This window comes from Acomys minous, assembly GCF_964271855.1.
Source record: "Acomys minous genome assembly, chromosome: 2".
NCBI classification, from domain to species: domain Eukaryota; kingdom Metazoa; phylum Chordata; class Mammalia; order Rodentia; family Muridae; genus Acomys; species Acomys minous.
Genome location: NC_140484.1, coordinates 125,322,908 through 125,348,001, shown reverse-complemented (window position 1 = coordinate 125,348,001; position 25,094 = coordinate 125,322,908).

Here is a 25,094-nt window from a genome sequence, read left to right as displayed (position 1 = left end):
AGGGCAAAGAGAGTGAGATTTTCAAAGGAATCAAAAGCTTTCTGTGGAGGTGGCAAGAAACATGTGAATTTTCATGATCAAAATCATCAGAGATAAGTTACTTATCAAGAAGAATAAGCCTGGTTTAAAGAATCTGTAGTCCCTGAGCTGTGTGACCATAGAATAATTTATAAGTGCTGAGTGTGGTTATGAACAACTATGAGATTTCAGCAAGTTCCTCAGGTCACTAAGTTATTTCCTTCCTTCCTTCCTTCCTTCCTTCCTTCTTTCCTTCCTTCCTTCCTCTTTTCTTCCTTTCCTATTTTGAGACATCATCTCTCTATAATGTAGCTCTGGCTGTCCTGAACCTAGCTATGTAGACCAGGCTGGCCACAATTTCATAGAGATCCACCTGCCTCTTCCTCCCAAGTGCTAGGATTAAAGGCGTGTAACATCATACCTGGCAAGGCGTCATTTTTTATGTTGCGAAGGGTCTCTAATTTAGCAGGTCTGAGATGTGTGAGATTCTTCGGTTCCAATAAGTTCTCAGATGAAATTGAGGTTGTTGACCAGGGATCCATTTGGAGAAACATGGAAAATGACATGCTACATATTCTACAACACAAGAAAGAATGTCCTTAAAGTATAGTCTCTTAGTAACATGTAGTGGCTTCTACAGTGTGGTATTATCACATTGCAAATAGATGGCTGTATTTGGTGATGTGGTAGAGCAAGGCCCTGGCTCAGTCCTCAATACCAAAATGAACGAATGAACAAACAAATGAACTAACCAACCAACCAACCAACTAAATGAACAAAAATGACAACAAAAGGTAAAACCATATTAGTTACTGGTCTATTGCTGTGATAAAATATCATGACCAAGGCACCTGATAGAAGGAAGGGTTTATTTGGGTTTATGCTTCCAGAGAATTAGGATTCATTGTTGTGGGGGGTGGTACACAGCATACATGACAGCATAGACATGATGGCTGGAGCTGGAATCTGGGAGCTGAGGGATCACGTCTTGAACCATAAACACAAGCAGAAAGAGAAAATGGAACAGCATGTGGCTTAAAACACCGAAGCTCTTCATAGTGGCACACATTTTCTAGCAAAGCCACACCTCCTAAACCTACTCAACTGATGCCACCAAACGGGGACCAAGGATCCAAATACTCAAGACTATGGGGAGCATCTCATTCAAGCCAACACACTCCTAAAACTTAAAAGAAATACTTGTTTACCATTTGTCTGGCGGCGTGCATACAGCTCTGACAGCTCTAACCCTCTGTCATGCTTTTGCGCTCTCTGAATCTCAGTGTTTCTCTGTAAACAAATTTGGGTTAAATTACATGATGTTTAATGTCTTTGGATACCATGGTAAGTTATAAAAAAGAAATGTCAGGATGCAGGCTGGACTGCTGTGGGATGTGTTTCCATGATACAGGAAGATTAAAGAAGAATTGACCTTAGATCATTTTTTTTTAAAGGCACACTGGTCTGGATCAGTGGATAAATCATTTTCTCCTTGAAAAAAGTTAAGGTCACGATACCCTCATTGAGTACTGATCTTTTAGGAGATTGTGATTTGTCACTAGAAACCTTGAGAACTGTTGGGATGCTTCTCCAGGCTGCCATCGAAACAGCAGCAAGAGACTGGCCGCTAGGTAGCTATCAATTTTGGGTGTTGCGCTCTGTCTGTGAGGGGGATATTTTCTTCTCATCTATCATACCAGGGTAAGGAACCTCATCTGGTAGCCGAGAGCCCTAAGGTGACATAGAGTGTTGAGTGAGGAATACACAAGTCTTCAAGCCTTTACAACTCTTTTGAGTAACTCAGTGGCACTCTCAAAGGAGTCAATAACGACCAAAACTAAGAAATGTCCTGCCTGTAGGGTATGGTTGACTTTTCTGGGACTGAAGCTAGTTGGGACAGATGGGGAAAGAGAATGCAAGATACTGATAATATTACTCTTAAAAACAATCTCATTTAATACACAAAAGTACCTCTTTGAGTTAGATACTAAACCCATTAAGAAACAGAGGCTTGGAGATTTGAGCAGCTTGTCCAAGGTAACTCAGCTTGTGAGTAGAATTCAAGTCCTGGCTTCATAGCTCTGCTTGTCCTGGAAAATAATTCCCAAGAGGAACTGAAGGTCACATTGGGAATCATATTTATTCTTCAGTCCTAGCCTGTTGGTCTTGAATTTAGAGGTAAGATATAGTCAAAAGGCAGAGAGAAATAAGACATGATGGTGAAAATAAGTTGTGGGAATTTAGGGCTTTCATTGTGAATGGAGCCCAGAACTCTGCCCACCAATTCTCGATGTAAAAGTGCTTCCTGTTTAACAGGTACCAGAGACTTTTTAGCTCAGTGTGAACTGTTGCTTCTTGGTTGCAGAAGAAACCACAGCTTCTCTGCATTAAAACCATCCCAGTGAGCTCTTGCTTCACTTTGGCCTCATGGGATTTGATAGACTTTCTACTTTAGCCTTTGCTTTCCTCCACCTAACTCTTCTGTGCTCATCCATCATCTGAGCATCAGGCTGAAGTAAGTATAACCCCCCCTGGAGAGTACGGATGCATGCCCGCCTGAGATGTATGCAGGTTAATCACAAACGACATGCACGCCATCTCTCCTGGGCAGAGTCGACCTAGATTTACTCAGCAGGAGTTTTCACAGTTCATTACATCAGGGTTAGGGATAAGTCTGGACCCATAGAAGCTTTCAGATTTTTAAAACCACACAAATAATAGAACTCACTTTCTATCTAATGAACAAGTATAATTCCATCCCTAACATGTACCTAGCACTGTGCTAAGTGTTGAGTTCAGGCTGAGTTCTATTGTGCTGAAAGGTGTTTCAGACTGAGCTTTACTCTGAAATTCCATTTTATAAGCAGCTTTGACTATGTTTTGCGGATAGGGGATGGCTCTGCACCTGGTAGACATGTAGTTGGCACCAACTGGCTGGTACCACCCATCTAGCACAGACTGGTAAATGACTTATTTCTAGGAGTAGAAAATGTGTCATCCTATATATTTATCAGGGAAAACTGGAACTCTGGGAGCATATTGTCATTTGAAAGCAGGACCAGGGAAACCAGGCACAAGAACTTACCACACACCAGACTGATAGAAGGCTATAATTCTCTTGCCTGGACCCCATAAAGAGGTGGGCACCTAGCTATGTTATAGCAATGGCCACTACCAACCTGGCATCTGATTACCTGATGCATTTATCAAGGGACCTACAGCACAGAACTCTGACTGTCCTGGGGCCTTCAGCTGGGCTTTGTCATTGTCTGTTTGAATTTTTATCTGCCAATCTTCCTGTTTGCCAGTCTGGAGCTGCTATTTGTTGGCCTTCCAATTAGTTCATCCATGCTTAGTCTTCTCCTTGTGAGAGGTCACTTGACATTTTCTGGAATAGAGGGCAGCAGACACATGAGAGGGTGTGTGATGGTGGGAAGGAGTATAAAAAGACCCACGGACAGTGAGACGAGGCTTTTGGCATTGCTACAGTGTGAAACACTTTGCTGGTCTTCGTTGGTCTTTGCTGCTCTTTGTTTCGTGGAGAGACATGTTCCAGAGAACGTCTGGTGGTAATCCTGGGGCTGCTTCCGCATGCTGATTTGGTGGAGCCTTGCAGTTTCTGCTGGATCATGCCATTGCTATGGGTCTGCTGTTTGGTGTCGGCTATTGGACTGGCCCGATGGTACTCTGACAACACAGAGTGGAACTAAGTCTCAACAGGTCCTCAAACCCTTTTCCTATTAACATTTTTTCTCCTCTTCCCCTGGTTGGTGGATTAGAAGTGAGGTTGAGAGCTGGGCGTGGTGGCGCACGCCTTTAGTCCCAGCACTTGGGAGGCAGAGGCAGACAGATTGCTGTAAATTTGAGGCCAGTTTGGTCTACAAAGTGAGTCTAGGACAGCCAAGGCTACACAGAGAAACCCTGTCTCGAAAATCAAAACAAAACAAAAGAAAAAGAAGTGAGGTTGAAGTGATTAACCATAAATAAAGCAGGTTTTGAAAAATTTAAGCCTACATTTTCCATGATAAGATATTGCTAGCAGAGAGATTTAGGAATTAGGTGGATCTAGGATTATTTGGTACCTGCAGATTAACTGTTTATGCTGAAGTAAGTAAGTTTCAGTTAAACTAGGGAATATAGTTTAGTGACCAATGGCCCTGCATCCTGGCAATACTACTACTACTACTACTACTACTACTACTACTACTGATGATGATGATGATGATAAAAATAAATACTGTGCATTTCAAAAGTGCTGAAATATATATTTAACATTTTTATCACATGTACACAAAATATACCTAGTAGACTGAATCTTTCTATAATGTATAAAGAAGATCAAAATTATCATAGTTATTGTTAATTACATATTTAATAATATCAGCTGGGTGGTGGTGATGTGCACCTTTAGTCCCAGCACTGGGGAGGGAGAGGCAGGTAGATCTCTGAGTTTGAGGCCAGTCTGGTCTATAGAGTAAATTCCAGGACACCCAGGACTACACAGAGAAACCTGTCTTAAATACCATCATCACCTCCACCACCATTACCACCACCACCACCACCACCACCACCACCATCAAATTTAATAGTGTCTACTGGTGTGGTTGATGGTACTGAGTAGATAGCAAAGGACTAATTCATAAAGGGCATTTGTAGATCATGCTTTACAAAGCTGGATTTTATCTTGTAAATATATGAAGAATTACTGAAACATTTTCAGCTTCAAAATGAGTTTAATGGCTTTGAAATACAATAGAAGGAGAGCCAAGCCAAGAAGGGACCTGTTTACCAATCCAGGTAAGAAACAACAGTCAGGCAGTAGCATGGGGCACGGAGAGGAAGCAACTAAGCCTGGAAGTATGTGTCAGTGTTTTCAGGCCTTGGTATGGGAAGTGAAGAAGGAGAAAGGACCTAGAAATGTCTGTATTTTTTTTTTACTTGGGCAGTTAAGGGCAAACTACTTCCTGTTATTGAGATTTGTAGTATAGGGGGTATAAAAGTAAATTTAGTGCATCAATTTAGCCCAACTCTAGTGCCTAGCTGTTTGGTCAAATACTGATCTGTACATTTCTGTGAGTAATATCTTGCTCCCCTTTTGTATTGATAATTTCCCCCCTTTGAAACAGGGCCTTACTATGTAGCCATCCCTCCTGGCCCCCCATGGCCTGATTTTTCTTTGTAGATCATGCTACCTAAAACTCAGAGGAGATCCTCCTGTCTCTATCTCCCAAGTACAGTGCTTAAAAGGCATATGCCACCATGTTGGTCCTTATTCATATTTTCATTAGCATATTAATTATAAACAAGAATAGGTTTCATTATGACATACACATGTATTTTATTAACATTCATCCCCTATTTCCCTTTCTTGTCCTCCTCCACTGTTCATTTTCTCTTCCCAACTATCTTCATGTACTTTTTGTTTGTTTTTTGGCTTTTGATCCAGTGGGTTTTCATTAGGGTTGCTTTAGAAGTGATTGAGAGATTATTTACAGGAATATGGGCAACTTACTAGTATCTACTTCATGAAAAAAGTCTCAAAATTAACTTCTTGGATATAGATGTGCCTATATATATCTATATCCTTAGGGAGGTGTGACATCTTGTGTGAGTCTTCATGTGAAGGTATTCCTTAGATGAGAATACCATTTTTAAATTGGTAGACTTTGAGTACAGGTTGCATTCCACAGTGTGAGCAGGCTTCATCCAATCCGTTGGAGGCTGTGGGGAAATGGTAGCCATCCTCCAAAGGAGGACTCTGCCCTCCAACCACTTTCACACTCAGTTCTCCTGCATCAGTTCTATTCTGGTGTCCAGGCTGCCGCTCTGCACTTTGGGTTTTGGACTTGCTATCCTCCATAAATGCACACATAAATTCTTTAATATAAATCTCTCTGTCCTTATGTATTCAATTGGGAGGATGTCCTCTTGTCCAAGTTTGCATTTCAGCATCTTTTTTGCTGAAGCGATAGTTCAGGATTTTTTTTAAAAAAAGAGCTTCTTTTAGTTGTTCGTGCCAGGAGGTATTGTGGTTCAATATTGAAGTTGTTTTTTCATGTCTTTGAATTGTTGACCCATGTCCCTTCTAGGCTTGCACTATGTGTTAGAGAATGTGATACATACTTCGGTAATCCTTACCAGTAATAAAATTCATTTCACAATAGCACTTTTAATTATTTTATTAAAGCTAGAGTTCTTGCCTAGTGGTTTCTTTGGAAGTTCTACAGAGTAGTGTGTGTGTGTGTGTGTGTGTGTGTGTGTGTGTGTGTGTGTGTGTGTGTGTGTTTGTGTGTGTGTCTGTGTGTGTGTATGCCTCACTTGAGATATGTGTAGAAGGACACAAGTTCATGACTATGCTTTTGTTTGTTCTGTGGGTGGTGAAGGTCCCTTCAGTCACACATGGGAGCTGGGAAGGCAGAGGAGCTTCTCCTACAGAACCAATGGAAGAGAGACCCAAAGCTCAGTGTGATTTCTCAAAGTTGTATTGTTTCTTGGTTTCATTTCCTCAGGTCAAAGCTTTTCCACCTACTGTCTTCGTAACTTTGGGCAAGTAAGCTCATCGTGCCTTTCTTTCACATAGAAACACTGGTGTGGCTAAAGTACCTTGCCCAGGATAGCAATGGAAGCCATGTTTATGACTCTTTAGATATATTTGTTCCCGCCTACACTTCCAGTCTGGGTATCATGTTGCTTTGCCTTCTCACTAGCAATTTTTTTTTTGCAAGTTGGTTGAGAGCTCATAAAGTCAGGATTGCAAATTTAGAGATGACTCAGTATATTTCACCTTCCTAGTGAGGGGAGATTGGTACCTGCATCCTTTCTCATCAGAGCTCCTGTGTAGTTTTTATAGGGCAGCCTATAGTTTCAACCCCATCCTCTTGAGAGTTCATATCTGAACATATGGTTATCAGGATATAACTTTTTCTTTTTTATTAAATATTTTTTACATATACATTTATATTATTATACACATATACAATAAACTACCTACAGCAAGAAGAACCATGACAAAAGCAGGAATTATATAAATGTTACATTCTTAGTGTTTTGGCTATTTGTACTTGGCTGCCTTGAGGAAAACATCTTTCTTATCTTGATGCATCTAAAATTCTGAATGTAAATCAATATCTATTATATCTCGCCATTATCAACTTAAAACATCAATCTAGATTGAAAAACATCTTAACCCCTAAACAGCTAAGATTCATTGTAAAATTAAATTGCCTGGTCTTCAACTCCATCAGAGACTTGAGAAGGAATAAAATTGATTACCTGAGTATGCCAGGAGTACAGGTTAGCAGCTTCCAAAATGAGAACATGACAGAGACAGCTTTCTATCTGAATAGTCACCCAAAACTCTCTATAATATTGGAGCATCATCTTAAGTCTTCTGGCCCAAAATATCTGACAGACATATTTGTGAGGCAGGAACTATTGAGGACTTGCTTACCCTATCTTGGCAGAGTTTGGCCATTGACTCTGCCTGCATCCAAGCTTGTCCTTTTTCAGGCAGAATTCTGTCTGTAGTAGAAATGAGGACATTTTGTACAGCGGCTTGTTTGCTACATTTGAAACCATCTCATAAGGAGGTTTTTTTAATTGTTTATTTTATTTTAACTAATTTATTCAGATTATATCTAAATTGTTATCCCCTTACTTGTTTCTTCCCGTTCTTACTTACCTTCCTCTTTTACCCTATTCCCTTTCTCTAGGTCTGTGACAAAAGGGGACCTCCTCCCCCACCATATGGTCACAGCCTATCAAGTGTCATCTTGCTACCCTGCCTATTCTCATAAGGAGGTTTTTTTGATGCTCATCATCCTCTGTGAGGTAGGCTGAGTGTTGGTAGGAGTTAACCTGTCTCATTGTCAGTGTAGAAGATACATTTTGGAGGGTCTGTTCTCTCTTTGTGTTGAGGCCAAGTCTCTCTTGTTTCTGCCATTGTACTGTGATTTGTCTGTTTGTGCTTCTGATCTTACCATAGGAATTTGGGGAATTACAGATGTGTGCCACCATATCTGGCTTTCTATGTGGGTTCAAGAGATTAAATTTAGGCTATCAGGTGTGGGGCAAGCACTTGCATCTCCCTGTTCTTTACTTTTCTTTTCACGGTATGATTATTTTTTTTTTCTTAACGTTTCCCCTGCCACAGGTCCACATCATTTATCCATTACTAAGTAGAACATTGCCACTGTTTTAACAACTTTCATAATTATACTGACAAGCCAAGAAAGAAATTTCCTAGACTCTATCGAACTAGATGCTTTAAGACCTCCAGGGCTGCTTCTGTATTTACTGGACATTCAGCAGTTCCCTCTATTTTAGTTAAGGCCTTTGCTAGTTGCTGAGGACTTCAAAAGCAAGGAGACAAAGTCCAAATTATGGATGATTTTGTGTCAATTTTAGGCACACCACAATGCCCAAGTATTGGTCAAACACTGTTTTATATGTCTTTGTGAGAATGTTTCTTGACATAATTTATCTTTAAATAAATGGACTTGAGTAAGATGGGTTAGCCTCTTTCGCTCGAGTGGATCGCATATACAAGTTGAAGGCCTGAAGAGAGCGAAGGCTGAGTTCTTGTGAGCAGGAAGGATACTCTCACTGTTGCCCAAGTATGTGTGGCTGCCAGCTACATATACAGTCATATGGGTAAACAACGAATACACTGTACTGAGTATAGTTTACAGTGAACTACATTGCTAAGCTATGATATTTGGAAGGCTTCATATGTTAAATTCATTTTGATTTATAGTATTTTTAATATATCGCTGGTTAATTGGGATATAGCTCCACCATAAGTTGAGGACCATCTCTTTGCCTTATTGGTTTTATTTCTTTAAAAGCCCTGCTCTCAGCACCTCAGTACCCATGAAAACAGACATGAAAACAGTTAGAATCCAGTGAGGAAATTGCCCTCAGTGGCAATTTTACATCAGTCTTTCTTCACCCCAAGGGATATGTTCTAAGAGTTCAGTGGATGCCAGAAACTGGATAATACCAAACTCTAGACATGCATATCTATATAATGTTTAACATATGAATGAGGCATAGTAGCAGGTTAACAGCAACAATAATAAAACTATGTAATGTTTAATATGTGAATTAGGCATAGTAACAGATTAACAGCAATAATAATAAAACAATTATAATAGACTGTAAAAATTATGTAAATACCCTTGTCTTTCAAAAGATTTCATTAGACTTTTACCTTTTCACTAAAAGGAAACACTTTGTAAGATCAGGTCAGCAGAGCTGAACTAGCAGCATTATCCCTCCGGAGTGGGGTGGGTGGTGGGTGGTGCTGTCACTAAATAAGATAGGGTTACGTGAACACAGGCACTGTGATACCCTGATAGACCGCACTGTGACAAAGATAGCTACTTAGCAACAAAAGGCTGGGTAGTATGCACAGAGCAGTTGTGCTAGCTAAAGTGATGATTCACTACTGGGAGTGACAAACTGCTACAGTGTGAGAGTTTGTCATAATATTTGAAAGCGCACACAGTTGAAAACTAGTGAATGGATTTTTTTCTGAAAAATTCCATTAGTGTTTTCAGATTGTGGTCAAAGTTGGTTAGCTGGAACTGCAGACCTGTGGATAGGAGGGACTACTGTATACCGTGTGGTAAAGGGCTAGTAAGATTGCTCAGAGAGTAAAGGTGCTTGCTGCCAACCCTGATGACCTGAGTTGGGATCCTGAGAGTATAGTCTTCTGACACACACATACACAGAGAGAGAGGGGAGAGAGAGAGAGAGAGAGAGAGAGAGAGAGAGAGAGAGAGAGAGAGAGAGAGAGAGAGAGAGAGAGAGAGAGAGAACAAAAAAATAAGGTGTGGTTAGAACATAACAGGGAAGCATTTATCCCTCTGGGGATATGTATAGAACTTTTGGGTATATTTTCTATGAGAATGACATGTTAATTCTTGAGATGGAAAAAAAGTATGCAAAGATTCTAAGGTATGGAAAACATTGTATTGTTTGTTGTGCTTTGGGAATCATCTGTGCAGGTGGCAGTGGTTAAAAAAAATGAGGCATAGCAACTGAGCAAAATGTTCACAAGTTAAAAAAAGAGAGCCCAAGAGCAATTATGTGCAGGTATATACCTGTAGGCTGACTGAATCTTTCAGAGAGAGAGACATGGAAAGGGGCTCGCTCATTTTGTGCCTTAGAACCCAGCACAACAAAACAAAACCCCAAACTAACAAAAGCTAACCAACCAACCAACAACCAACCAACCAACCAACTAAGCAAGCAATAAAAACAAAGACAGGCTAAGCAAAGGCTGCTAAGCAGCCTTTACTTTAAACCCAGCTGAAATTAACCAGACCAGATTGTGAGAACTACAGACTTCCCGGAGAGGTCCTGCCTTCACATAAACACCCAGGCGTGGGACAGCCTGCTTTGTGGAGCACCCCAGGGTACTGTCTCATTATGAGTATTTATTAAAAACCACTGACACTTAGTATACTTTGCTCGTTGTCTTGAATCCATTGGTATGTGGAAACAAGTGTTTATTCTGATAGCTAGGTTGCATAATAAAATGACCAGGGTTTTTAAAAAAGAAGAGAACCAGTCGGCATTAAAATATGGAGTCATTTGAGAGCTCTGCTCTATTTTCTGAAAGAGGTTTCAGAGACAGGCTAAAAATAGAAACGATAGGTGAATAAAACATCTACATCTCCAGGCCTGGGACTGATTACAACAGAAAGGGGATCCTCTTAGCCTAATTGCAGTGCACTAACTGTAATTAGGTTAAGAGAAGTTTAGAGTGCTATCACTTCAAGGACACGTAGGTCCGCGTGAGATTTCAAAGGGGAGATACTAAGCCCAGAGTCAGCGTGTTGCAGTCTCATCCATCGTGAGGCTGTTTGACAGCACAGTGAGAGGCTGAAGGAGTTTGTGTTAGCTGACTTCCTGTTGAGCACCGTACCCTCCACTCAGATGCCCAGCATCACTCCTGCATAAAGTTTTTTCTTTTGCTGAGCTCTGCTTTGTTCCATGACCCACAGTAATGATTGCCCGTCAACTCTAAGACACATCTCTACAAGCCTGACTAAGCTGCTCTGAGTAACTTCTGAAACCAGGCTTGAATCCCTAGATTTCACGTCACCTCCTTGAACTACCTAAGTTGGTTAAACTATGTCTCTTTTCTGCCACATTTACTTGTATTTTAAATATGTTTTATTAGCACATGTTGATTTTTACAAAATAGTAAGCTTTATGCATTATATAATCTTTTTAAGACCTGAACTCAGAAAGAAACCCACTTTAACACTTCAAAATACATTACATGGAGCTTATAAGTGCAAAATTACCTGATTTTGCCTTATATTATATGGCTGTGTTTTCAGAGCCTGTGGGTTATAGAAAGGGGCTTTGCTTAGTAACCTGCTGTGAGGTCCAAAAGAAACTGGGGACAAATGGTTAACCGTGGTCCTTATTAGCATACCAAAGCACACGCTGGCCTCCAGGCTTTCTCAGCATCACAAGTACTTGCTGCAAAGTTGATGCAGGCGTCCTGGCTTTTAGCTTTTCTCACCCTGAACCCTACCCTAAAATTCTCCTAATCATGGCTTTCCCTACCCCCAGCTTCTCATGTTTAGACAACCCACGGCCAGTGCCATATTAGCCTTCTCTCTCCTGGCCTTCTCTTTGTGCTCTCTCTGTCACTCTGTCTCTGTCTCTCTGTCCCTCTCTGTGTGTCTCTGTCTCTGTCCCATGTTCCTCCCTCCCTCCTTCCCCTTTCTCCTTCCCCTCTTGCTCCCTGGCCCCCCACCATGGCCTGGCTCAGTCTACTGGCTATCTTTAGTTTCCTACCTTCTCTCCCTGCTTTGGCCTCTTCCAGATGCCTTTGGCTGTACTCTCACTCATACCTAGGATAAAAACTTTCCCTTCAACCATACCTTGGAGGGGTCGTGTCCCAGTTTATACAGCTGGTGCCAAACCCCTCACTGTATACTCACATGCTGTGGGATGTAGGGGAGATTCAGCTGCTGATAATAATGGTATCTCTCATGCCTATTGTACCTGAAAGTTCAAACTGCACAAAGACTTTACTTTGGCCTGAGAGTCACTCAGTGTGTGGATGAGGATGAAAATGTACGGTGTGTGGATACCAACTTGGTCATCAACTCTAAGTTAATTTTATCTGGGTGAATGTTTAGACTTGATGGCAACAAAATTTGCAACTAACTGGCTATTGGCCACAGGCACTTTATTTCTTGGAGCTTCTGAGTCCTCAAATGTCTAATGGGGATACAGGCATTGACTGCCTATCTGGGCTTCTGAGGACATGAGAGGCAGCACTGATGATGTGTTCTTGGCATTCAAAGTCCGTGATAATATGGCTAGCCTTATCTCATCCGATTTTGCACTCTTCCCCTAGATGGACCCAGCTTCATCTCAGCTGACAGGCTGGGATACCTCACTGGTGCCATGATGTGGCTTGTCTTGTTTTTTTCCTCTCTGGAATTTTAGTTCCCATTTTTCTTCTGCTGCTTTGAGAAACTTCTGAAACCTGGTTTGAATCCCTAGACTTCATGTCACCTCCCTTAGCTATTTAGGATTTTAAAGTGAAGTCTCTTTTATGTCACATTCATTTGTATTTTTAATATTTTTTATTATTACGTATTGGCTTATACAAAATAATGAGTTTCACACACACACATACACATATATAATGTACTTTGATCATTCACTCTCTATTACCCTCTTTTGTTCATCCTTCTTCTCTTCTATACTAGTCTTGTTCATCTTTTCAAATAGTTTCTTTTATTTCATGCCTTAAAAAATGTAGATTTGCATATAAGAGAAAACATGTACTATTTGTCCTCCTGCAGATGGCTTATCTTATATGACATGGTGGTTTTCCAGTTCCATCAGTTGTCCTGCAAATGTCATGATTTCATTCCTCTATAATAGAATAATATTCCATTGTGTATGTAGGTCACATTTTCACTATTTATTCATCTGGTGTTGGACATCTAGGTTGATTCACAAGTTAGCTATTATAAATACTCCTCCCCCCAATGTGAACTTGCAGGTGTCCCTCTACTCTATGTTGACTTCGATTTCTTGGGTAGATATTCCCAGTAGTAGTGTAGCAGGATCATTTGACGGTTCCTGATTTACTGTGTTGAAGACCTTCCATGCTTATTTGCATAGTGGCTGGGCTAATTTACGTTATTACCAATAGGGTACAGGTTGTCCCTTTGACTCTTCTGAGCTCCTCTAGACCTTATTAGGCACTTGGCATGGGTCCTTAGATACTTAACATTTTATATAGAGAACATAATACTAATAAAAATAACTCTGGTTGTGTCTTACTTCCTACCAATTCTGTTATTTCTCACATGTTTCTTCAGCTAGGACTTTAGCCTAAGTATCAAAGAAGGAGAGCAGAGAGCTGAGATGCAGGGCTCTCCTTCCTGGAGAGAGGAGAAACTTGAAGGCTTTCTGTTTTTCTGTGTTGAAGAGGTGAAAAGGGAGGCAAAGTTCAGACCCAGAACCCCAACACCCACATACCCCTAGTGCTGCAATAGCAGACAAGTAGTGGTAGTTGCAGTACACATTTTCCTCTTCTATACAGACGACTTGACTATAACAATAGTCTGTCTCCTAGCAATGCCGAAGAACCAAGTTAGGTATGGTTTTGATCCCACTGTTGATTTCCCTTTTTGTCATGGGAGAGAATATGGTGAGGGATTCAAAGTCAGCTAACTACCCTTGGTCTTCAAACCTAGGTGACCTTGGGAGGAAAATGTTCCATTGAAAGCTACAAAAAAAGAACATTATATCTAAATATTTTTCTTCTGCCTGCTCGCCAACTCTCTACCTGATGCCTCCTCAGGTTGTCTCTTTCTAACCTCTAGAGCTGCAAACTCCCTCCGCTGCATGCCTGTCAGGCAAATGCTTCCCCCCACTCTTTACTGACTTCCTTCTCTCTTCAATAATGCCCACCCTTGGGTTCTCTGATCCTTCCTGACTCCTCTCCTGAGATGGCATAATTGTCAAAGTTCTCCTGAAAAGCTGCTTCCAGTGGCCTGTTGCCAACCCCGAGCCCACATGCTCGCTGAGGACTCTTTGATGCTGGGTTTCTTAATCAATGAGCTGCCGTGCTAATGCAAGGATCTGTGCTTAATTAATACTGATTCGTCAGTCTGAACTCCAGATAAGTCTTAGCTATTTTTGATACAGTTCCAAGCTGTAGATAAAAGAATGTTTAAAATGGTAATTTAGAAGGACCAGCTTCCAATTTCTATAAACAGGAAAGATGGTGCGTAGGCTATTATTACATTTCAGCACAGCGTTGCTGTAAGATACTCTGCACAACTGAGCCTCCAGGGACACACTTAGCAGCTCATCTTTAGAACCAGAGCAACTGTAACAGCGAGGTCCTGTATTAATATGCAATTTAGGGATGTTTATGCTGAGTTCAGAAATCTAACTCGTGATTATGCCATTTCCAGCTCACCTGTGTCTGTTTTCAGTTCTCACCCTTGAGTTCCATTCTGATGATAAGACTTTGCAGTTCATCCCCAACCTTTCCACACAGAGGCCCAGGGATGAAATGTACCAGCAATAGATGCCACAAAGAACTCGAAATGACTCAAGAGCGTTTAATTAGAATGCTCAGGCCTCTGCATTATCACTAGGAAAGTGCTAATAAAATTCATTGTCAATAACTATGGAGGACATTTGCAATGTGCTTTTCTGGGGGCTTCTTTCATCACTGGCTCCAAGTAACTGTCATGTCATGACTGAGAAATGAAATGCTCTTGATCCTTTGCTCTTGAGTCATAGAAAGTCTGATGTTGTAATGTTACTGTTCTCTAAACCAAGTCTCAAGGGAAGGAAAGGTGATGTGCATAGCTAAAGTAAAGCTTCCTTTTTAATCCATTCACCTATACAAGGTCATTTAAGGTTGAAATTCTTTACATAACTAGGAATGAAGTCAACAACAACAGAGAGTTCTGATCTAAATAGTTCTGTACATCACGTGGTCACCTACAGTATTAACATGTCTTGTCACATGTGAAACACCTAAAGAAACACATTGCAATGTCTGTGCACCCAGATAATTGGGCATTTGAAATCCTGGACGTATGCTTTTGAATTGTGCAGCTCTGTGTTTTGGGAAATGATTCTGTCTCAATGACTGCATCGCCTTGTTTGTATTAACAATTCGACACGTAATAAGCTTAATGGTCTCTCCATGTGTCTGAATGCTTACAGTAACTTTCTGTTGCTGTAACAAAACACATAAGAGAATCAAATTAGAGGAAGAAAATTATATTTTAGCTTACCACCGTCTCTGAGGTTTCAGCCTGGGGTCATTCATTTGGTCCTAGTGTTCCTAGTCATGGTAGGATGGAACATTATAGTAAGGGGCATTTTGTGGGGAAGAGGGCTTATATCATGGAGATCGGGAAGCAGAAAGAACCTGGGAGAAAGGGGCCAGAGATATGATATGACCTTCAAAGGCACGCTCATAGTGATCTACTTCCTACAACTAGGCCCAAGGGCCTAGCATGGGGACACATACCTATAATCCAAGTACTTGGGAGGCAGAGACAAAGGATTAAGACATTCTTGGCTACACAGCAAATCTGAAGCTTTCTTGGGTTACAGAAGAGCTTAAAGAATGATTAAAAGAAAAAAAAACAGGAAAAAAAATCTAGGTTTAATCTAAGGTACAACTGGGAGGAAAAACAAGGTTTTTTAGTTTTTGTTTTTGTTTTTAAACATTTCTCATGGTAAAACAATGAAGACCAGGAGATGGGGTTAAATATCTTTAAGTGCTCAAAGAATTATGCTTGCAGTTAAAATTTCATTGGAGACTCAGGGAAAATATTCAAAGACTGAGAAAACTCATCAGTTACAGACCCCCTTTAAAAGACTTCCAAAGGGAGTACTTAAGTTGAACTTAGGAAAGAAGTGGGGTACAAGAAACAAATGACTATCAAATTATATTTTGATGTTTCAATAAGTTAATAATATGAAGTTTACAGCATTAAATTTTATTTATTTATTTATTTTATTTATTTATTTGCCTGTTTGTCTTTTGAGACAGGGTCTGTCTATGTAGCTTAGGCTGGCACAAAATGTGTTATATATCCTAACAAACTCATGATCTACCTGTCTTACCTTTACGAGTATTGGGATTATAGGCTTGTAGTTCTGATGCCTGATTCTGTAATATTATGTTTGATAACGTAGGTTTGAATGAGAAATGTTCCTCATAGTTTTGGATGTTTAAACACTTGGTCCTCAGTTGGTGATATTGTTTGGGGAGATTTAGGAGGTGGCTTGAAAAAGTATGCTTCTAGAGGGGTGCTTTGAGAATTTACAGTCTCTCTCTCTCTCTCTCTCTCTCTCTCTCTCTCTCTCTCTCTCTCCTTGTAGTCCATGATGTGAACTTTCAGCTTTTTGTTCCTGGGGCCAAGCCTACTGCTTGTTGTCATTCTGCCATTTTGGACACTAATTCTCTGAAACCATAAGCTAAAATGAACTCTTCATTTTATAAGTTGCTTTGGTCAAGGTGTTTTATCACATTGGCAGAAAAGTAACTAACATAGAAGACCTCTTAATGAATTAATGTCTGATTTTAAAACCAGAAAATGCAAAACAGATATAAAATGAAATCTCTTTACAAAATGTAATATAACAAATGAAGAGTTACTGTAGATGTCAGAACTGGAAATACATGATGTCAAAGAAATGGTGTTCTATCTCTTTACATTTGGAATGTGAAAGAAATTTCAGGGAGATACAACAATGCCTTCCAATCTTTATAATCATAAAGTGAGATCCTTCTGCTTTTTTGATCATTGACTTTGCAGATACATATGTCTGAGAGAGGGATCTGGGTGTCTAAATCTTTCCCCATGCTGTCCAGGACTGGGGATTAGCAGTGCATCGATGGAAAAATTAGCCAACTACAGTTACACTTGGCGCACAATTTCATGCTTGGTCTTTGTTGAAGGAAAGCTTCAGATCCAAAGACGTTCAGTAAATAAGAAGAGGGCTTCCAGAAAGCAAGGCGCTGAGAGGGACAGTGTTGCACCTGAAGTCAGCCTCAGCTAACTTTGCCCAGGAGCAAGTGATGGTGAAAAGCTGATGACTTGAGTAGTGGCAGAAAATGACCCAGCTACTTCCAGAAATAAAACTGCTGTAGCCACCAACAGTCACATGGGGTCTGCTTTCAGAATTCTCCTCAGGGGTCTTTAATGAAGCACAACTGGTAGCGTTATCAAGCAGCTGTTAATGCCCATCTCTGCTGTTCTGCCTCCTAAGCCAGCCTATAAACCCAGTCACTCAGAGAGACCACACTAAGTTCACAGGTTTGCACAGGGACAAAATGCTGAGAGTCCAAGATGTATTGCTGAGATTGCAAGATCCTGTAAGCAATGGGCCATGGCTAATTAAATCCAGTACCGCCTATAGCTTTGAACTCCGTGGGTCTGCTGTGCTCCACGATTTTTTTTCTTTTTTCTTTGGTTTTTCGAGACAGGGTTTCTCTGTGTATCCTTGGCTGTCCTGGAGTCACTTTGTAGACCAGGCTGGCCTTGAACTCACAGTGATTCACCTGCCTCTGCCTCCCAAGTGCTGGGATTAAAGGGGTGTTTTATCCCTTTCATCACCCGCCCGGTGGGTTCCACAATTTTGAGAATCTCACATTTGCTTTCCTCTGTCCATGACCTCCACAATGGTGAATAGCTCTGTAGATCCCTGGGAACCCTGAACTGCAGAACCCTATGCTCCAATGGTCCCATTTCTGCATAGGCTTCCTCTCAGGCCTATTCTCTGGAGTACAGTGGAATATAAAGCAGCCAGTGTGTGCTGCTCTAGGGCTGAAGCAGGGATGAGTGATGGCTTTTTTTTTTTCATGAAGGAGACAATAGGCGAGCTTGGGCAGGCAGAAGGATCATCAGTTGCCAGAGGTCCCTCAAAGTGCTTGCTCAGGGGTGGGGATACAAAGAGGGTAGGTATGGTGGAGTAAGTAGAGGCCATGTTTATTCAGAAAATGGCATGGTAGGAAGAGCTTGAATTAGAATGGGCTGAGTTAAAAGTCACGTTTCTAACATGTAATAGGCTGTCTTCTCCCTAGTTGTTCGTCTACCATCACACCTTGCATCTTTCCCAGGGTGACTGTGCTGCCTTGCTTTGCTTCATGGATATCTGTGTCCCAGGGTGACCTACTTTTTAGGCCTGAGAAGATAGCACAAGATACAGAGGTGGACCCGTTTGACAAGCCGGACCTTGTAGAAGAATTTTTAATTCAGAACATGGCTCCCGTGGCAAGGGATAACAGCTGAAGACCTAGGTCTATGTGATCTGGCTGGAGAGCAACCATACCACACACCTTTAATCCCCATGGCTGGATACAGTCTTGCCCTTAGCACACACCTTCAATCCCAGATAATGAAGGTAAAGTTCCTTTGTAGAAGGAATTACCAATGTTTGAAAGTGATGTCTAATTGAGTGGCAGACAAAGTAACAAATTAGAGAAAGATTTGATAGAATAGGACACATCCAACTCTCACAAGAGAGAGGAAAGGGAAGCTGCTTAAAGGAGCAGCACAGAGAATGAGAGAGAGGAGGCAGTTTTACCTGGAGAGTTTTACAGAGACAGGTTAAAGAGAAAACAAGTGAGGCACAGGTAAAGACAGAAGAAGACAGAGAATGAGAAGGAGCCAGAAGATTAGAACAGATTCTTGGAGTTAGTTTGAGGCCAAGCAGAGCAATTCAGATGCCAGAGAAAAGCCAGATTAGATAAGTCAGCTGGGAAAGGAGTTTGAGCCAGAACAGCTGAGTTAAGTTAGCTGGGCAGGCAGAGTTCAGAAAGAGCTAGAAAAAGTGAGCTTATTCAGTAGTAAGTCTCAGAGGCTAAAAATTGTGGCGCGGCCCGCGCCGCCACGCAATACTGAGTTAAGGGCCAGGGACTGTGCATTTAACACACAAGACAGCAGTTCTTTGTGCTAAGAGGGCAGCGGCAGCGGCAGCTTTTATTCAGTGTCCAAAGAGCCTTTTTATAGGCAGCAAAACAGGAATGCCACTCGCAGGTGAAATCCCACAAGAGGTGATTGCACATAAGAGGGAACGTCCTGAGGAGGGGAGGGGTGCGTTCTCAGAGCAGTAAACACGACTAGCTAACCAACATAAACACAGACACGGAAGCTGCTAGAAACAGGACATGAAACAGCAAGACAGGTAGGCAGCCCAGTCGGGCCTGGTTCCCACAAAAAAATGTCCTAGGCCTGGATTAGACTGTATGGAGGCTAGAAGCTTCCAGGACTAGGCCTAGGTCAGCAGATGGAGGCAATAAGCCTCTGAGAGACAGGTATGTCAGGCAAATAAAAGTTACATTTAAAGGACCTCCTCCTGGCACTCAGTTATCAGCTGGGTGGCTGACGTTCACGCACTGGGAGTGCAAGCTTTGGTGAGATCTACGCTAGATGAACTAGGTAAGTGTCTTGCAAAGCCTGGCATTTAGTCTGCTATATATATGCAATCTGTAATAATGTTCCAATTTAAGCCTGTTTCTGTGGGGCTCATCGCTACATTGCTTAGGTAATGCTAGTTAAGGCACCTGTCATGTCCACAATTTTATATGAAGTCATTGCTGATGTCTTCAGTTGGCAAAAGCATTTGTGGAGGGACTGGCCATGTTTCTTAGTTCCTACTTGTCTCTTGTATCTGAGAAAGTTCAGTGGTATGCAGACTACTGTCAATCTATCTAACTGGCAAATTATCTTCCAATAAACCAGTCTGCTGATTACTCTCCAATGTGCTGGAACATTCCTCACATATCTTGGCTTTAGTTCTTTTCCCATAACCTTATGCTTCCAACTAGTGCTCTCTCTCTCCCTCCCTCCCTCCCTCCCTCTCTCTCTCTCTCTCTCTCTCTCTGTTTCTCCCTCTCTCTCCCTCTCCCTCTATTTTTTCTTTTTGTTTCTGAGGAGTATAATTCAAGAGAATTTTACTGGGGCCAGAGAGAAGTGTGATTTGCAGAGTGGAGGGGGCAGCTTGCCTCCACAAGGTGGACATGTATCTTTCCCTGACAACTGTCATGTACTAAATATGTTCCTTGTGTCAAAAAAGCATTCTAAAGGCTTGGCATTTGTCTCCTGGAAACTGGGGCCACTAGGAAGGATGCCAATGTCTAAAGAAGTCTCAAATGCAAGTGGGGGATGGGTGGCAGGAGGTCTTGGACATCGATAGCCAAAAACATAAACCAAGATTGGGCAGAAGTAAAAGATACGTTGACAATTATAGTAAGAGATTTATTTTCATACTACCATAAAGAACATAGATTAAATAGGTAGGAGGTTAAAAAGGATGAAAGAAATTGAACTATAATTACCAAAAACTTTCTTTATTAAACAGATGGTAAAATTTTTCCTTTAATGATGAATCGTAAAGTAACTGCATGAACAGGATTGTGTCTAAATGAAACTGTAAAAACAGGAAATGGGACAGATTTGACCCCTACTGTGATATTTTTCTTATGTTTATTTATTTTTTCGTGTGTGTGTGTGTGTGTGTGTGTGTGTGTATATGTGTGTGTGTGTGTATGTGTGTGTGTGTGTGTGTGTGTGTGTGTATACTTATGTTATGGTGCACACACACTTGTGGACATCAGAGGACAACTTGCTTGCTTCTGTCCTTCCATCATGTGGGGTAGCTTCAGGGATCAAAGCTAGACCATCATGCTTGACAGCAAGCATCTTTCCTTCTGAGCCAACTTAGCAGCCCCAAGCCTGCAGTTTTCTGTCTTCCTGACATTCTGACGGGATGAGTGAAAGTTTTGTACTCATAAAATACAAAAAGGTGTGTTTAAATAAAATACCTAAGGGCTATTTCAAAAGTTGATCATGAGGCTGTAGAGATGGCTTAGTGGTTGAAAGTGCTTGCTGTACTCTCAGGAGATCCAGACTCAGTTTCTGGAACCAACGTGGCAGCTAACAACTGTCTGTGACTCCAGTTCCAGAGCTTCTGACCGGCTCTTTTGGCTTCTGCAGCTGCTGCATGCATGTGGTGCACAGACATGCATCCAGCAAAACATCCGTGCACATTAAATACATCTTTTAAAACGAATGAAACAAACAACTGCTCACATAAGAGTAACAAAGCCTTATCAAATTTGGGAGTAATCAGTAGCCTGTTGATCATTTTTTCTAATTTCAATGAAACTAAATTAGAAATAAATATTAAGAGAATGAAAATTATAGTTTAAAACACAAACACAACTGGCACACTATTCTGTTTTAATTTGCATAATTTTAATAGCAAGGTATTTAGGACAATTTAAGGATCTATCAACAGACTGGTTAAAAGAAGGAAAAGGTACTGTGGCCAGACAATGGAATACTATACAGCAGATAAACATGCATATCAATGCATGCAAGCACACACACATATATAAAGAGTAAATAAATAATTCTCTTAAAAAATCAGGAGTTGTAAAAGAGTTCTATAAATAGTGAAAGGAGAGAACCTAGTACTGCAAGTTGTCCTCTGTCACATGTGTGTGTAGGCATGTGACAGTGTGTGCATGTAGGACAGTTTGCAGGGGTCTTTTCTCATCTACCCTGTGGGTCTTGGTGACAGAATTCAGGTTGTCAGACTTAAATGCAAGCGTCTTTATCCATTGACTTACCTTGACAGTCTTTGTTTCCTATTTTTAACTTCTATCTTTTAAAAAAGTCTTACAGTTTTAAAAACTCTCATATTATTTTCTACAAATTAGCAGTTTTATTTTCTCTCTCATCTACTTATAAATCCGAGTTAATGTAAGCTGTCCATGAATCATCTTTTGTTCTGTAGCCCAGCATTTCCAGTTTAGTATACATGTCACACACACAAACTAAAACAAAAGTACACTGGGAATACCAATCATCCCAGTTTTCCAAATGCTTTCAGTGGATTCATTGTGATTATGAAAGAAAACCAATTTTCAACTGGCTTTTCTATGAACACTCCCACCTTCCTTAAATTCCTGTTTCCTATGTTAGTGGTGCCCTCCTATTTTTTTTCTGAAAAATTGCAACCTTCTATGCTAGCTGGGGAGATTTGTGTTTTGAATAAGATGTATGTGGTGTTTATGGGAGCAGCTCTCTTGAGTCACCCCAACGTCAGTTCCTTCCCCCATGTCTCAAGTTTATCCTGCCCATTTACAGGAGTGTGATCAGGCTTGAGACACTGGGTGATCATCACTTATATGTGCCTCTCTGGCTCGGCCAATAAAATTCCTTCTAACCCTGTGTTGAGATTTCTCTACCCAGGCTGTCGTACATCTTAGGGAGACCCTTGGGCTGGAGGAACAAGTATCTCCTATATTTGGAATTTTTTTTTTTCCTCCGAGACAGGATTTCTCTATGTATCCTTGGCTGTTCTGGACTCATTTTGTAGACCAGGCTGGCCTCAAACTCACAGTGATCCACCACCCTCTGCCTCCCTAGTGCTGGGATTAAAGGGTGGGCCACCATACCCAGCTTATATTTGGAATCTTTATAAGAGTGTGTTCATAGAATTTCTAAACTAAAAAGGCCAAACTTGGAATAAATAGAGAGTCATGAGGTATTGGAGGAGTGGCAGTAGAAGAAGCCGTGATGTTAGTAAGCAAAGTTTCCAACACATGCTCTCGTGCAAAGACCTTGAAACAAGTAAGCTGTTACCCACTAACCAGCTCAGAATAAATCAAAACACTATCAGCCAAACAAAGGAGATGCTCTGGTCCCAGGAAGAACCAGTCAACATCCAGCAAGGAGGCAACGTGCATGATTGGTCACAAAAGACCTGCACTGCTCCCTGGCACTAATCTTAGGGACTCAGGAGAAAGAGGATCATCCTTGGGATCCCATACTGAGCCACCAAAACTGTTGATGGCAAGTACAGCCCTCTACTAAATGGCCTCAGTGGGTTATTAAAGAAAAAATAAAGAACATGAAATTAGGAGGCAGTATCATGAGGGAAATCCAAGGGGAGGTGAAGGGGAAAGATGATCAAAATACATTGTGTGTGTATGAAATTCTCAAAGAATAAATAAAAATATAAAAACACAGCTTGAGCCCTCTCCTTCCCCTGAGACAGGGTTTCTCTGTATAACAGCTCTGGCTGTTCTGGAACTCGCTCTGTAGTTCAGGCTGGCCTGGAATTCATGGAGATCCACCTGCCTCTGCCTCCCAGGTGCTGGGATTAAAGGTGTGTGCCACCACTGCCTGGCCAAAAACGCAGCTTTTAGTTAGAAAGGAATAATAAATACTCTATTTTGAGCCAAATATGAGTGATAGTGGCCTGGGAACATGAATTTAGGTGGTCCTGAATGACAGATCCTACTGTAGAAGTGTCACATGACCTTTTAAAGCCAACACACTGGTGAGAATGTCTGTCAGCTAGGTGGGTTACAGCCCAGCAGAACTCTCAGCTATAGGTCTGATACCTTCTGGGGACATTTTTAGCTTTTGCCATGGTGGAAGCTAGTGGCTTGACAGTAATTAATACACTGCAGAGGATTTACCTGACATTCAAAGGGTTTTAGGTTGGATACAGAGGCTGGTGAGCACTGTCTCTGATGGGGATCAGAGATGGTCCCAGATGATTTTAGCACCGGATAGGTACCATTTCAACCCTATGTGGTCACGAAGGTTTAATCAGTCAGCCTGCAAAACTTTTTCAGGGAACTTGGATACACACGTGAAGACATTTTCCTTGGGAGAGGAAGCACCTTAGAGCAGTGCTTCTTAACTTTCATAATGCTGAAACATGCTACATCATAACTGCAATATTGCTACTGTTATGAATTATAATGTAAATATCAGATATAGAGGGCTGAGAAAGGGTCACTCGGCCCCTAAGGGGTGTCGACACACAGGTTGAGACCAGCTGCGGTAGGCCTGTTAAACAGATTCCTTGTCTGAGCTGGATTCCCTGCTTCTATTGGAAGCTGCATTCCCTGCAGTGAATTGTGGGAATGGATGGGGAGAGAAGCCTTAAGAGTCCTCATGAGGCTTCATGGAAAGAGCCCACAGCCTTCCCAGTTTCAAGTTAGCAGTCCGGCACTTACCAATTTCCAGCTGTCTGTCCTTAGGCAACGCAATTTTAAATACCTTTAATTTCTCCAAGCCTTGGTTTTTACATCTGTTGCCTGTGGAGTAATCACACCACCGTTATTACAGCGTCGTTGTGAGACTCAGAAGTAAGGAATGTGGAACACCTGCACATAATAGCAAACCGCCATTATAATTACAGTGTTGCCTAAAATACCCATCAGGCTCAGCTCAAGCTCCTCAGGGGAAGGAGTGATTTCAGATGTCCCTCATTGCTCCTGGCATCACACAGGTGCATGTAGCTGTTAAAAGATGTCTGTGCAGCTACTGAGATTATTTTACTACCTAGCTTGAGCTCGGATATTCCCGGTGCTATACTTCTGTGCTAGGATCTGCACAGAAGGGGTTTTAGTGGTTGGCATTTTAGCTCGCTTTCCCCAGGGAGCGACTCTTTACCCGTTTTGCCATTGGCGCTTTCCCACAGCAGCAGCTTCACACAGTATATGTTTCTCAACTGGAACGGGAACCCATGGCTTGGGTAAATGCAATCACCATGCTCCTAAGAAATCACAATGAGCCCTACAGAATCCAAGTGCTTGCCATTTTTAGAGGAACTTGGATGTGTGCTTCAGTTGTCTCACTCAGTGAAAAGCAAAATAAAATCTGGTGGAAGTTGTGGTAGTCACAAGGTTGAATAACTGTCTGGTGTAATGGCTCAGAGGGTAAAGGTGCTTGCTGCTTAGCCTGATGACCTAGATTCGGTCTTGAAGACATCCCGGGGGTTGTCAGCTGGAACATGGCACTGTATCCATTGCTGGGGAAAGAGCTGGTACCTGTGTGTGCTATGTCACCATCCTAGCTCAGAATAAAGGTGACACCAAAAGCCAGCTCAGAATAAAGATAATACCAATAACCAGTTCAGAGTAAAGGTCCTCACTCCTGGCCTGGGTTACCTTTGTAAAACTGTAATAAGGAATTGTTAAGAATCTTAATGGTTTGGACTTGTCTTGAATCAAGTGGACA